The following is a 14,508-nucleotide window of genomic DNA, read 5'->3' as shown; positions in this document are numbered from 1 at the left end:
ATCTACATTAAGGAAGTCGTTTCTAGGCATGGAGTGCCTATATCTAGGGGAGTGATATGTACACAACCACTTTTTACACATACACAACCAAACATGCTTTACAGTGTTGTGCAGTACAAATACTGTACAACACTGTAAAACATGTTTGGTTGTGTATGTGTAAAAAGTGGTTGTGTACATATCATCACCCCTATATCTATAATATCTGATCGCGACAGCAGATTCACCTCCAGATTTTGGCAGTCGTTACAGAAAGCAATGGGGACTCGTTTAAATATGAGTACAGCATATCACCCCCAGACAGATGGCTAGAGCTAACGAACTACAGACTTTTGAGCACATGTTGCGAGCATGTGTTATTGATTTCGGAAACGGATGGGATAAGTACTTACCACTAGCTGAGTTCTCATACAATAACAACTACCATGCGAGCGTTAAAGCTGCACCTTTCGAAGCATTGTACGGAAGGAAGTGTAGGTCTCTCGTTTGTTGAAGCGAATTGGGAGATAGTCAATTGACAGGACCTGAGATTATTCAGGAGACAACGGAGAAAGTTCTACAGATTCAGGAATGATTGAAAATGGCTCGGAGTCGTCAAAGAGTTATGTCGATGTTAGACGGAAGGACATAGAATTCCAAGTTGGTGACAAAGTTATGCTTAACGTATCACCTTGGAAAGGTGTTGTACGATGTGGGAAACGAGGTAAATTGAGTCCTAGATATGTTAGACCATTCGAGATAACCGAAAGAGTTGGACCGGTAGCATACAGGTTGGAACTGCCACAAGCACTCAGCGGTATACACGACGTTTTTCATGTATCCAACTTGAAGAAGTGCTTAACCGACGAGAATTTGATTATTCCTTTAGAGGAACTGTGTATCGACGACAAACTTCATTTCATTGAGGAACCTATCGAAATCTTGGGCCATGAGGTCAAATAGTTTAAACAAAGCAGAATTCCTATCGTTAAAGTTCGGTGGAACGCGAGAAGAGGATCAGAGTTCACGTGGGAGCGTGAAGACCAGATGAGACTGAAATACCCGCAGCTGTTTCCCGAGAAAACTACTTCTGAGGATGATCACTAAAATTTCGGTACGAAATTTTTAATAACAGGTGGGTAATGTAACAACCCTGCTTTTTCCGTTACTTCCGTTAACCACCCGTTAGTTTATTTAACGACGATTATTTGACGTTATGTGTTTATATGCAATAAATGCATACTTGATCCTTGGTGGGTTGCAATAATTAATGTGGGTTGATATTAATTCAAATGTATATATTTCAGATAAAGAAATACGATAAAAACGATACGATTTTGATAACGGCTTTTTGAACAACGAAACGCTCGGGTTTATTTTAATAATTAAATTATTAATTATTAACTTTTTAAAAATATTTAATTTATTGGGTTTTTAATAAATTAAACGATTGGTTGCGTTTTACCGATTCAGTTTAGCGTTCCGGGCCTTCGGTACAACTAAACGACACTTGAAACGGACCACGAGTACAAGGAATTGGACAACACGAGCTCGGGCACTCCTCTTGGGCCCCATTCGGCCGAAACCCAACCCCCACCCCTTTAATTTCTAATTTGGGCTTATTTGGTACTTGTAGTGTGCTTAGGGCCTAATTATAATTAGCTAGAAAAATAAAGCACTGCACATTATTTTCCCTAACCCTAAAGAATTCGATCCCTCCCTCCTCCTGGCTCCCTCCTGCGTCGACCAACAACCCTCACACAATACCATTAATTTTTGCTCAATCAAATAAACCTTCAACACGAAAGTTGCAATTCTCGATCTCCTCTACGCGTTGATATAATTCTTTTCTTAATCTAAGGTATACATACATGAACCCTAATATTAAAAATCTGATTTTTAATAAATTTTCATAGTTATGTTGTCAATTGCTCAAGTCTATACGCGTACGTGTTAATTGTTATCGTTATTTTGATTGTTTGATGCGCTAGGGTTTAAAAACGAATTTGTTTATGCATGATCAGAAAAATTAAGTTTTTCAAATATTAACTATTATGTTATATTCAGATTCCTTGCGAAAAATTATTGAGTTTAGGCTTTGGATTCGCTTGATTTCGTTTCCGGATGATCAAGTTATGCTTAATTGAAATTAACGTTGTGTTTTCGTGATTGATCAGAAATATGGATTTGATAGACCACTAATTGTCATGTGAAACTTATACCACTGGAAATAAAATTTAAAAACACTCAATTTAGACTAGGATATCATGTCGTTTGCTTATGTATAACCCGAGATATGCTTGAATTAGTGTAAAAGTAGTTTTATACAGCACTTGCATGAAAATAACCTTGTATGATAAAATGTGTTAACTTCTGTGATTAAAACTTTGTATATTTGAAATGTACACAAAAATTAATTCACCTTTCATGTAGATATCATAGGCTAATTGTATCTAGATCTTCGGATAATCGTGTTCGAATGTGACTAGCTAAACTAGAATCGAAACTGTAAATTGCTCTCTGTTTTATACTCCGTGGATTGTGTTTATTGAATAAGCATGTAAGCTTCTGGAATATGAATTTTAACATAATATGTGACTTATTGTTAGTTTATTTCAATCTCTAAAACCTTATGCATTGGCACAATAGAGCCATACTTTATGTGGATTCTGATTTGAGCTGAAAAACTGAACATCCAACTTGCATAAGTTAACTGTACAAATTGGCTAAACAAAATTTGCTAAATTTTTTTTATGTGTTATTTTGACTTGTCCTTGAACTATGTACACTGGTCTTGTATCAATTATATGTTCCTAGCTCCGGTTATAGCCAAAACGAAATCAGTGCGCGGTCAGAAACTGACTTGGTAAACCCCAAATGTACCCCTTCTGATTCCTGACTTTTAATTATCGTATGAGTCCCTAGCTGGACTTTTTGGAATCAATTTTAAGTATATTTATGATCTGGAGTTTTCCATGTTTACATGAATTTTGTACTATGAGATATTGTGCTAAGTATGCTACGTGTTCATGAACTTTGTGCACAACGATAAACTGAAATTGTGAAAATGATCATTCATGACCTGAAACATATTGTTTGACTTAGGTTTGACATGTTGACCAACATTTGACATGAACCTATTGATGTTGACTTTAGTTGACTACTTTGACCAAGTTTGACTTTCGGTTTGACTTCGGTTGACTTTGTTTGACTTGCATGATATAGTTGACTTTTACTTTGAAACGCGTCGAGTCGAGCAATAAGACAACTGATACTATGAAACCACCCTTATTTAAGATACCTATATTGACCGACCTAAATACGTATACTTAGGTTGCATTATTCAGCTGTAAACCATACAAGTTTTGTCTGTCATCCGAGCTTTATTCAAAGGTGAGTCTCCAGTCCCACTTTTTACATGTTTTCAGGGATGAGAATACACGCTGTTATACTTACTTTATCAAATGCTTTTGTATTGACACGAGTACTATATATGCATATTGAGTTTGTTCAAAAAGTCTCTAGCTTGAATACTTTTAATACCATCGGTGTAAGCACAATTTAGATGGACGGATCCGTTAGGTTGACAACCTCACCCGCTATAATAACTGTGGTGCATTTATTTTGAACATTAGATACACTCAAACAAGTGTATAATATTTTAGGAGGTAAAGGCGGGTATAGTGGCTTCTATACTCGGGTCATTGCTAGTATTCAGGTGCTCATATTATGCAAACGTTTTTACGAATTGGTGTTGTACTTGTAAAATCTCGTGGTCAAGGATATTTAAACTATTTTTCTGACAACTGTTTTTCAGATGCTATACAACGTTATGTAAAACTGTGGTTTACGAACAAAATAAGATAATACTTGACATGGTATTGTTTACAGATATTCGAAACTTAACATAGTAGTGTCAACAAACTTTTAGAACGAGAAACGGTGTTGTCTAAAAACTATAACATTAAACCTTGGTGGTCTTCCACTAATAAACGTTTTCGAAATGTTATTTCTTAAACATACTGTATTGTTTACCTAAAACCTGTAGATTCACTCAACATTATTGTTGATCCGTTTTGCGTGTTTTATTCTCAGGTATTAATTGCTTCCACTGTAGAATATTGCTGTTACATAGAAGTCAAGCCAAGCACTGGGACCAGTGTTAACATTCTGTTAAAGGGATTTTGACGGGGTGTTACAAGAATACTTCTTGCATATGCATGTGCCAATAACTTCAAACTCTTTCAAATAGATGTCAAAAGTGCTTTTTTAAATGGTGTCATAAATGAAGAAGTTTACATATCACAACCTCCGGGGTTTGAAGATTTCGAAAAGCCTTATCATGTTTTTAAACTTAAAAAGGCTCTCGTTGGACTTAAACAAGCCCCTAGAGCATGGTATGAAAGACTTAGAACCTTCTTGATAAATAATGGGAATGAAATGGGAAATATTGATAATACACTCTTTATCAAAAGGCATGAAAAGGATTTAGTCATAGTTCAAATATATGTTGATGATATTGTATTTGGATCTACTAACGAATCTCTTAGCAATGAGTTTTCTAAGTTAATGCATGATGAGTTTGAAATGAGCATGATGGGTGAAGTCAAGTTCTTTCTCAGACTACAAATCAAGCAACTAGAAGATGGAACATTCATCAATCAACAAAAGTACATTCATGAAATGATCAAAAAATTCGGAATGGAGAACTCAAAACCAATGGCAACTCCGATGGCAACAAATGTAAAACTTACTTTGGAAGGGGAAGGAGAACCGTTTGATTGTACAAAGTATAGGGGAATGATTGGATCCCTTCTATACTTAATGGCAAGTAGGCCCAATATCATGTTTAGTGTGTGCTTGTGTGCAAGATTTCAAGAAAATCCAAAGACATCACACGTTGAGGCTGTCAAAAGAATCTTTAGATACTTAAAAGGGACAATGCATCTTGGGTTATGGTATCCAAAGTTCACCGGAGTTGATATTATGTGCTTTGCAGATTCTGATCACGGAGGATCAATGAGTGATAGAAAAATCACAAGTGGAGTATGCGCATTCGTGGGTCTTTGCTTAACATCATGGTTCTCGAAGAAACAAACGTCCATTGCATTGTCTACCGCCGAAGCCGAATATGTGGCTATGGGAAGAGCATGTGCGCAAGTGTTATGGATGAAGCAAACCTTCCTTGATTACGGTATCATCTCTTCTGAAATACTCATATGTTGTGATAACAAAAGTGCTATAGACTTATTGAAAAATCAAATATTACACTATAGGACTAAACACATAGACATTAGGCACCATTTCCTTCGTGACCACGTCCAAAATGGTAATATTGTGATAGATAAGGTAGAATATGTGGAAAACATAGCTAACATATTCACTAAGCCCCTTAAAAAGGAAACCTTTAACTTGCTTAGGAATGGGTTGGGAATGATGGAACATACTCCGTAAAATCCTATCCTGATCACGCACGGTCGAATCATGGTCGGCCGTGTTGAAAGCCGCCTGATGTCTGACGAATTTCTTTGTCTTTTATGTAACTCCTTTAATATTCAAACAACTTTTCCACCAACCACATCTCTTCTTTAAACCCCAACCACTGGATTTTCAGATTTACTTTCGTCCTACCTTCGAGTACTTTTCAAAAAGTGATCCATATTCTTTCAATTCTCTTTAAGGTAAGCATCCAAAATCTTACTTTCAATTTTACTAAATTGATTATATTTTAGTCTTTCCAAACTAATAGGAACACTTGTTTCTTGCATTTTCTTAAAATATATGAGTAAAATTGTTTTAGAAGGCCTTTCTTATCAAATGAGTCATAATAGTGATTTCTTGCATAAAAACTCATATATGTTTTAAATCTTTGAACTCACTCATGCACACACACATATGTTTAAACAAATCATTATGATACTTGTAAATCTCATGACTAGTATCTACTCTTGGCAAACATAGAACAAAATGATAAAACTTGTCTAAATTTTCAAAAGAAAAATAGTACAATTTAAATTCAAATTCATAGTTTTCAAAATGAGTCTAGACAAGGACTAATCTACACATGTTTAGCATATAGTTTTTCAAACTTATAAACTTGATTATTTTGCTAAAATTGTGATTTTTATAGGAAATGACCAACACGAGAAATCAACGTATTACGAACAATAGGCAACACATGGAGACTAGAACACTTCATGAGGAGCGTGTTGTTCATCATAATGAATTTCCCAAACTAACTCAACTTTTCACCCATAACAATTGCTTCTCGTTCCTTGAGCTTGCTGAAACCATTTATCCAATGTTAATTAGGGAATTCTACGCAATCTTGATGTTTCAAATCCCGACCAAGTTGCATTTCAACTTTTCGATACACCTTACACTTGGTCTTTTGAACAATTTGCAACCGTCATGGCCATTCCTTCCAATGGACGTTCCTTCTATACTCCGTCAACCGATTTAAGATCACTTAACCCTACATTTCCATTGCAACCCATCTTAGATATCATCACCACTTCGGGAGTACCACGAAACTTCAACCGACGGCTTCGCATTCGAGATGACGAAATCAGCCATGATCTTCAACTCATTCTAAATGTCATTCGGAACAATGTCTATTGTCGGGAACCTACCGCTACTCACATTTCCGGAATCGAAGTTGTTGTCATGTGGTCTCTTCTTACTCATGAACCTATAAATCTAGCTTATCTCACTATTCAACGAATGGGTTATCTTCGAGAACTAGGATCTCGCCCACTTCCGTATTCAAACCATCTTAATCGACTTTTCCGATTTGTTGATGCCATCAATGCCTCTCATATCCCTCAACCCGTGTCAACAATTCCTCTTACCTATTGGGTAGCTCATCCGGTAATTGTTTTCTCTTCCGACAATGAAAGCTCAACAACTCCAATGCATTTAGCACCAACATCATTTATCCTTAAAAACAATTAATGTTGGATAAGAATAAGGGAGGGTAGATACAACGCTTGTCCTAAGATTGAAGCCTGTTATGTATTAATTATTGTAATGCACTTGCTATACTTATTATGTTGTTACTCTTTATGTCTACTATTGGTTCGAGGGGGAGCCATTTTTAAGCAAGAACAATTAATAAGTGTGTACGATTTAAGGGGGAGCATTACTCTAGGGTGTGCTTAGTTCCAAGTGGGACTAACCTTTTTGCTTCGACAAAAGGGGGAGAAAGTGTATGGTTGTGACAGCCCGTCCTTATCCCCCTGGACGAAGTCAACAACATTTGGTCCCATTGTGATGATCGACTCCAAGTAATGTCCTTAAAATGAGCAAATGCACAGTGGAAGATTTAATTCGTACCTGAGAATAAACATGCTTAAAAGTGTCAACCAAAAGGTTAGTGAGTTCATAGGTTTATCGTAACAATTATTTTAATATGTTAATAGACCACAAGATTTCATAATCATAAACATAATACACTCGCAAGTGTATGTAAAGCATTCTAAGTGGTTGAGCACTTGGTAATCATACTTAACTATTAATCAACGTCGCATATTCCCTTTATTATAAAATCTCACTAAACCGTACCAAGTATAGCCTACAAAACAAAGTATTGTTCAACCGTTGAATACTGGTCGTCCAGTCCGGTTGGGGTTGTCAGGCCCGATAGATCTATCAATAGGATTCGCGTTTACAATACCACATGTAAATAGTAGTTACCAAGCTACAGGGAAGTATGTCAGTGGTACAACTCAACGTAGAATATATTTTTAAGTACTTGTGTCTATTTCGTAAACATTTATAAAAGCAGCGCATGTATTCTCAGCCCAAAAATATATATTGCAAAAGCAATTAAAAAGGGAACAAATGAAACTCACCATACTGTATTTTGTAGTAAAAATACATATGACGTCATTTAACAAGTGTAGGGTTGACCTTGGATTCACGAACCTATATCATTTATATATATTAAAACATGTAATAATATTCAAATAACTTTATTTATTAATATTAATATACTTGTTATCTTGAAAATTTATATGTGATAGTAATAACTAGATTAATTAAAACTATTTTATATTTTTATAGATAATAACATTATATTTAAAAAAATTAGTATGTAATATTAATTTAGTTATGATATATGAAATGAATGAATATATATCTTTTTATATAGATAATATTTATTTGTAATAATAATAGTAATAATAATAGTAATGATAATAATAATAAGATAATAATAATAATAAATAAATATATAGATATCTACCTCAAATAAGTAGCCTTTAAAAAAATGACCAAGTCCGGGTTTGAACCCGCGATGTCCCGCTAACCCAATAACTCCATAAACCATTCCACTATACGTTCTCTTTCTGATTTAATCTAAGACTCGAATTTAATTAACCCGTTTTCTGTTTTAGTCTACCCTTGGCCCAACATAATTTCAGCCCAATGGCACAACTCTTATACGGTCCAATAGTTCAAGGTGATGGCCTGCTATTTATCTGATTTAAATGAGCCTGGTCCAATTCCTTAAAGAGCCAAGTTATACGATCGAACTGTAACATAGGATTCTGTCGAACAGTTCATGGATTTCTCATCATCACAACATTAACAAATCCACTGAATAAAAATAAAAAACGCAGCCACTAGTTGATTTGCATGAGGTAATCGTTTTTTTTTTATTTACAACAGATCCTATACTAAATATATATGTATTTAAGCAATTAGATTTCATCATATTACAACTCACTTGTCGGCCACTTATCTTCCCCATAGTCCCACATATACCAACCTTTTATGTCATCATCTCCTTCTATTAATTAAACAACCAAAGTAATAACTAGCCATTTTCGTAGATGAAAATGGTGATTTGGATTAAAGATCGAAACAACAACAGACTAATGATGCAGTGGTAACTTCGTTGAGCAAAAGAAAAGGAACAACTATAGCGATGGTGATTGAAAATATTGTAGGTGGTGTATTGGTCTCGGTTCAATGAAAACAAGTGGGTTTCATGAAGGTAGAGAGGTGGTGATCATAGGTGATTCAAGATGATGGTTTTCGGTTGTTACAGTAGCCTTGCTTGCACAGGAAATCAGAAATGAAAATGGTGGTTTGAAAGGTGGTTCATGATGGCTTTAGAAGAGAGAGATAACGAGGTAGGGTTTACGATTGGTGGAGTGATGAAGGTGGTTTGGAAAAGAAACAGTAGACCTCGGTGGTTTAATGGTGAAAGTGGTGGACTGGTTATCAACTGAAAAACAGACACAAAGGGGTGTTCGGGTTCATGAGGAAGATGGTGAGGAGTAGAAGGTGGTTGTGTACGGGTGTGTCTTGGTGGTCGATGGTAGAAAGAAAAAGAATATGATGATCGAAGGTGGTTATGGATTTGTGGGTTTTGAATGGGTTGTTGTTAGTTTAAACCGAAACAAGTTAACAAGTACTGAATAGTTATAGGGTGATTTTGGGTTCGATTTTCTTGTACCGTAAAGAAGTAAACAGCCATATGTAATGGTGTTGGTTATGTCGGGTTAGTGAAGGTGATGATAAAGTGGTGATGGGTTTAGTGTTCAAGGTGGTAGTGAAAGGTGATGGAGTAGGTTATGGTGGCGGACGTGGGTGGTTGTTTGAGGATGGTTTAGGACGTATAGATGGTGACCGATGATTGTAGCATGTGGTAGTTTTTGATGAATTAGAGTGTGGCATTTGTGATGATCTTCGACTGCAACAAACGGGTGACGAGTGTTGGAGTGAGGGAAGGTTTATAGGCTAGTATGTAAACATATGTATTATCATATATATATATAACTGTATGTATGTTATGTATATATATATAGATGTAGTGAACAAAACATGCACATTGATCGAATAGTGATCTTAATTCAAATTTATGGAATAAAGAATTGGAGAAAGTGGGTTGTAAGTGGTGATATAAATGAGAAGGTAGTATACCTCATGCTAATCGACCAAGATATATATGCAGTTATAATTGTGACCATTAGAAATGTAATATTACATTATTAATTTTCACTTTATGTCAATCAATTCTAATCATAAAAAAAAACAGCCTGTAAAGAAGGTTTTGAAAATGAAACATACATTACCTTTATATCATTCATTCTCACTTTTAATAACAAAATGAAAATGTTTGTATAAAATAATATAAATATAAATAATAAGATAATAATAGATATCATAATGAAACGTGTGAAACCAATAATGAGTCTCTAAATTTTCGATCCTATCTGCCAACAATTTAATTAGGGAGGGTGTATTGTGCTCCTCTTGATAAATCAGTGGCGGATAAAAGTCTTCGAAAAAATCTCAAATTTATAATTTAAATCATATATTAAATCAACTATATTTCAAAGTATTATATATTTATATATTTTAATATATATGTATTTATTTATTTATATGTAATAGTTCGTGAATCGTCGAAAATGGTCGAAGTTAATTTGATTGTATGAAAACAGTTTAAAATTTTTGAGACTCAACATTACAGACTTTGCTTATCGTATCTGAAACATATAAAGATTAGGTTTAAATCTGGTCGGAAATTCCCTGGTCGTCACAGTACCTACCCGTTAAAGAAATTTCGTCCCCGAAATTTGAGTGAGGTCGTCATGGCTAACAATAAAAATGTTTTCATGACGAATATGAGTTGTTAAATAGTGTTTTATCATTTTCGATTAATATAGAAAAAACGATTTGATCATTTGAAGCGTACGAGTGAAGCTATCATAAAAGAGTGAAAAGTTTCGTCTTAACTTTTGACGTGGTCATGGTGGATTTCCGGAATTCAACGAATTTAAGGAAATCTTCTAATCAGCAAGAAAATGAAATAGCACGATTCATTAACAAATTGTTGGAATTACGGAAGAACAGAAATATCAAGGAAATATTTTTGTGATATGCTTAAAGATTAAGTAGAATGAAAGAGTCGTGTAACATGGCACATGATGAGGGTAAGATCTGTGAACCATCACTACGTTACATTAGAAATTTAGCATGACTTACTGTAATATAATCACGTTGGCCTGACGTCATTATATTATACTAACTCATGCTTCAATTCCCAACACTTCTCCACAATCCATTCATAATTGATACTTTAGATTTTACAGAAGTTTCCAATATAATGGAATACAGAAAACACGAAGAGATAGATAAATTCGGACAAGAATATTTATGAAAATATCCTCAGAAATATCGAAGATATTTATGATGATATTTTGGAATTTCTAAGTTCGAAAGTTGATGAAGAAAAATTTTCCGCAAGATTTTAACATGACTTCGGAGCAAGATATTCTCTAAAGATTTCATCAGATCCAGAATTACCTGGATTCTTTGAATATAGGATTTGGTCCTCGTATTTGTCCTTGGTCTCTTTCATGATTAGCTCAATCCACTTTTCAGTACCAAATTTTCTATCGAGCGTTCCCAACACTCCATTCTTTATCATACTTTTGGCCATTAAGACCATCTACAACATGCTGCTTCGTCAGCATTTTCAAAGTTAACGGGTCAGAATCATTGGTTATCAAACTGAGGGTTTTCAAGAATATTGAAGGTTTTTAGATGATTAAACGCTGATGGTAGTATGGTGGAATATAAAAGGGTTTTCTGGTAACAATAAATGAGCACGCATGTATATCAAGGTTATAATAAGGTTGTTTTGAATGAAAAGTCGAAGTTGACTTGCTGGAGCTGTGACAAAATTGGCTATTTTGAAGAAGAACTATAAAGTTATTTTGGGTAATAATAACACTAAAGGAATTAGCACAGCTACATGTTAAACGTTTACTCAGTTTCTGAGAGTTTTTCAGATGCATAACTATATGCATAAATCTTTCCTTCCGTAGATGAGATGCAGTTGGTTCATTCTCTAGATTGAGGTGTTTTCAAGAATTATGAAAGGTTTGAACTCAAATTGGAATTGTCAAGATACAAATGAGGTTTAAGATGAAATCAAGTGGCAAACTTGAAGAATTGTTTAGTTTCATATGTTATAATCAATATTTTAATTCATTTTAATTGTCCAATGTTATTAGTCCACAGTTGACAGTCCATTAATTCATATATAGTTTAATATATAATATTCAAATTAATTAATACGTATCGTGGCCCGTGTACATGTCTCAGACTCGATCACAACTCAAAGTATATATATTATTGTAGAATCAACCTCAACCCTGTATAGCTAACTCCCGCATTACTGCATATAGAGTGTCTATGGTTATTCAAAATAATATATATAGATGCGTCGATATGATATGTCAAAACCTTGTATACGTGTCCCGATATTTAAAGTGCGTAAAAATAAATAACAGAAATTAAATGACGATAAATAAAGTGCGTAAAGTAAATGACGATAAGTAAAATTGCGAGAATGTAAATTGCGATAAATAAATTGCGATAAATAAAATGTAATCAGTTAGCTAGGAACAATTAGCTAGGAACAGTTAGCGTAGATTCTTAACAACATTTTTCATAGTTAATTTGTTTGTTTCTAACAAATTTTATTTTGTGCAATGTTTTCTTCCTTATGCCACTTGTCGGATTCTGATAAGTCAAAATCCAAATATGAAATTGAATGAAAATGATTATTCTGCGGTGAACGGATACGTATATCGGTGGTTGTCCCTAAATGACTGTTGAATCAGATTCGAAGAATGTACAATGTAACTTATTACTGTGAAATCTAAATATTCCTCGGGTATTACCTACCCGTTAAAATATTTTCACCATTAACAGTTTGTACGAAAGAAATTTTAATTACAATCTTTATGAAAAAATATATATATATACATATATATTTTCTTCAGATATAATCATGGATTTAATGAGTCAATAAAATATTAAACTCATTTGATTTATCGTTAATACTAGATTACATAATCTCTAAAACTTTAGAAATTACATAATTGCCATGTCGAGCGAAGTTAATCGATGTAGAACGATATGTAGAACGAAGATAAAGTAGATAGAACGATAGGTAGAACGATGATTATGCTCGAGGTACAGAATGAAATGTTGAGGCATGTGATATTGAAACTTGGGTTGTTGGTGGTACTCGTATTGTTACTGATGGTACTGTTAGTTCCGGTGATGCTGCTGGAGCTGGTAAGTTTTGCATCATATTCTCCAAAGCCACTACTCGAACGCGAAGCTCGTTGACTTCTTCTATTACTCCGGGATGATTGTCGGTCAGAACGAGCGGATGAATAAGGTTTAGAATTATAGATAGAAGATAATCGTGATGATATATTCGGAAAATGAGGATGAAAATGGTGTTTCGGATAGGTTCACCGGTAAGTGCTTCAGGTTTTTCGCCAAGAGGGCAATGTGGTGGATGGAAGGGATCACCTTCTTCTTGTCTCCAATAATTAAGTAGACTACGAACCCATCAGATGAATTGGGGATGGCTAATTGATTGATTCATTCTGGTGACGCTGCTTTTGGAGCTGGAGTGAACATCCATGTCGGAATATCTGTCGGAATCCTAGGAATGCGAACTGGTGGAGGAATACATCTCGTACGATCAGATGAAAGATTTTTGATAAGAATTAGATTATATGATGTAGATTAGTACCCTGCAATACATAATTTACATATGCATATATAATACTAAAATCCGATAAGTTACGGAGGAACCTACGGAAGCTGTCAGGCAAAGGTAACAATAACAGATACGCTAGGATATGAATTTATCTATACACTGTCTATGCAATAGAGGCAATAAGACATGTCTAGACTAAGAATGATAAGCAAGTGATTCTCTAAGAATGATAAGCAGCTAATTTCCTAAGGATGATAAGTAGATGATTTTCAACACGAAATGATAAGCAAAACTTTTAACATACAGACACGGTCGAAGTCCAGACTCACTAATGCATCTAAGCAACTATCAGTTAGACACACTAACGCAAGACCTGGTTCGCTAAGACCACCGCTCTGATACCAACTGTGACAGCCCGTCCTTATCCCCCTGGACGAAGTCATCAACATTTGGTCCCATTGCGATGATCGACTCCAAGTAATGTCCTTAAAATGAGCAAATGCACAGCGGAAGACTTAATTCGTACCTGAGAATAAACATGCTTAAAAGTGTCAATCAAAAGGTTGGTGAGTTCATAGGTTTATCGTAGCAATTATTTCAATATGTTAATAGACCACAAGATTTCATAATCATAAACATAATACACTCGCAAGTGTATGTAAAGCATTCTAAGTGGTTGAGCACTTGGTAACCATACTTAACTATTAATCAACGTCGCATATTCCCTTTATTATGAAATCTCACTACACCGTACCAAGTATAGCCTACAAAACGAAGTACTGTGCAATCGTTGAATACTGGTCGTCCAGTCCGGTTGGGGTTGTCAGGCCCGATAGATCTATCAACATGATTCGCGTTTACAATACCACATATAAATAGTAGTTACCAAGCTACAGGGAAGTATGCCAGTGGTACAACTCAACGTAGAATATATTTTTAAGTACTTGTGTCTATTTCGTAAACATTTATAAAAGCAGCGCATGTATTCT

This window comes from Rutidosis leptorrhynchoides, chromosome 9, assembly GCF_046630445.1.
Source record: "Rutidosis leptorrhynchoides isolate AG116_Rl617_1_P2 chromosome 9, CSIRO_AGI_Rlap_v1, whole genome shotgun sequence".
Taxonomy (NCBI): Eukaryota; Viridiplantae; Streptophyta; class Magnoliopsida; order Asterales; family Asteraceae; genus Rutidosis; species Rutidosis leptorrhynchoides.
The sequence above is the reverse complement of the archived record's forward strand: the minus strand, read 5'-3'. Positions refer to the sequence as shown.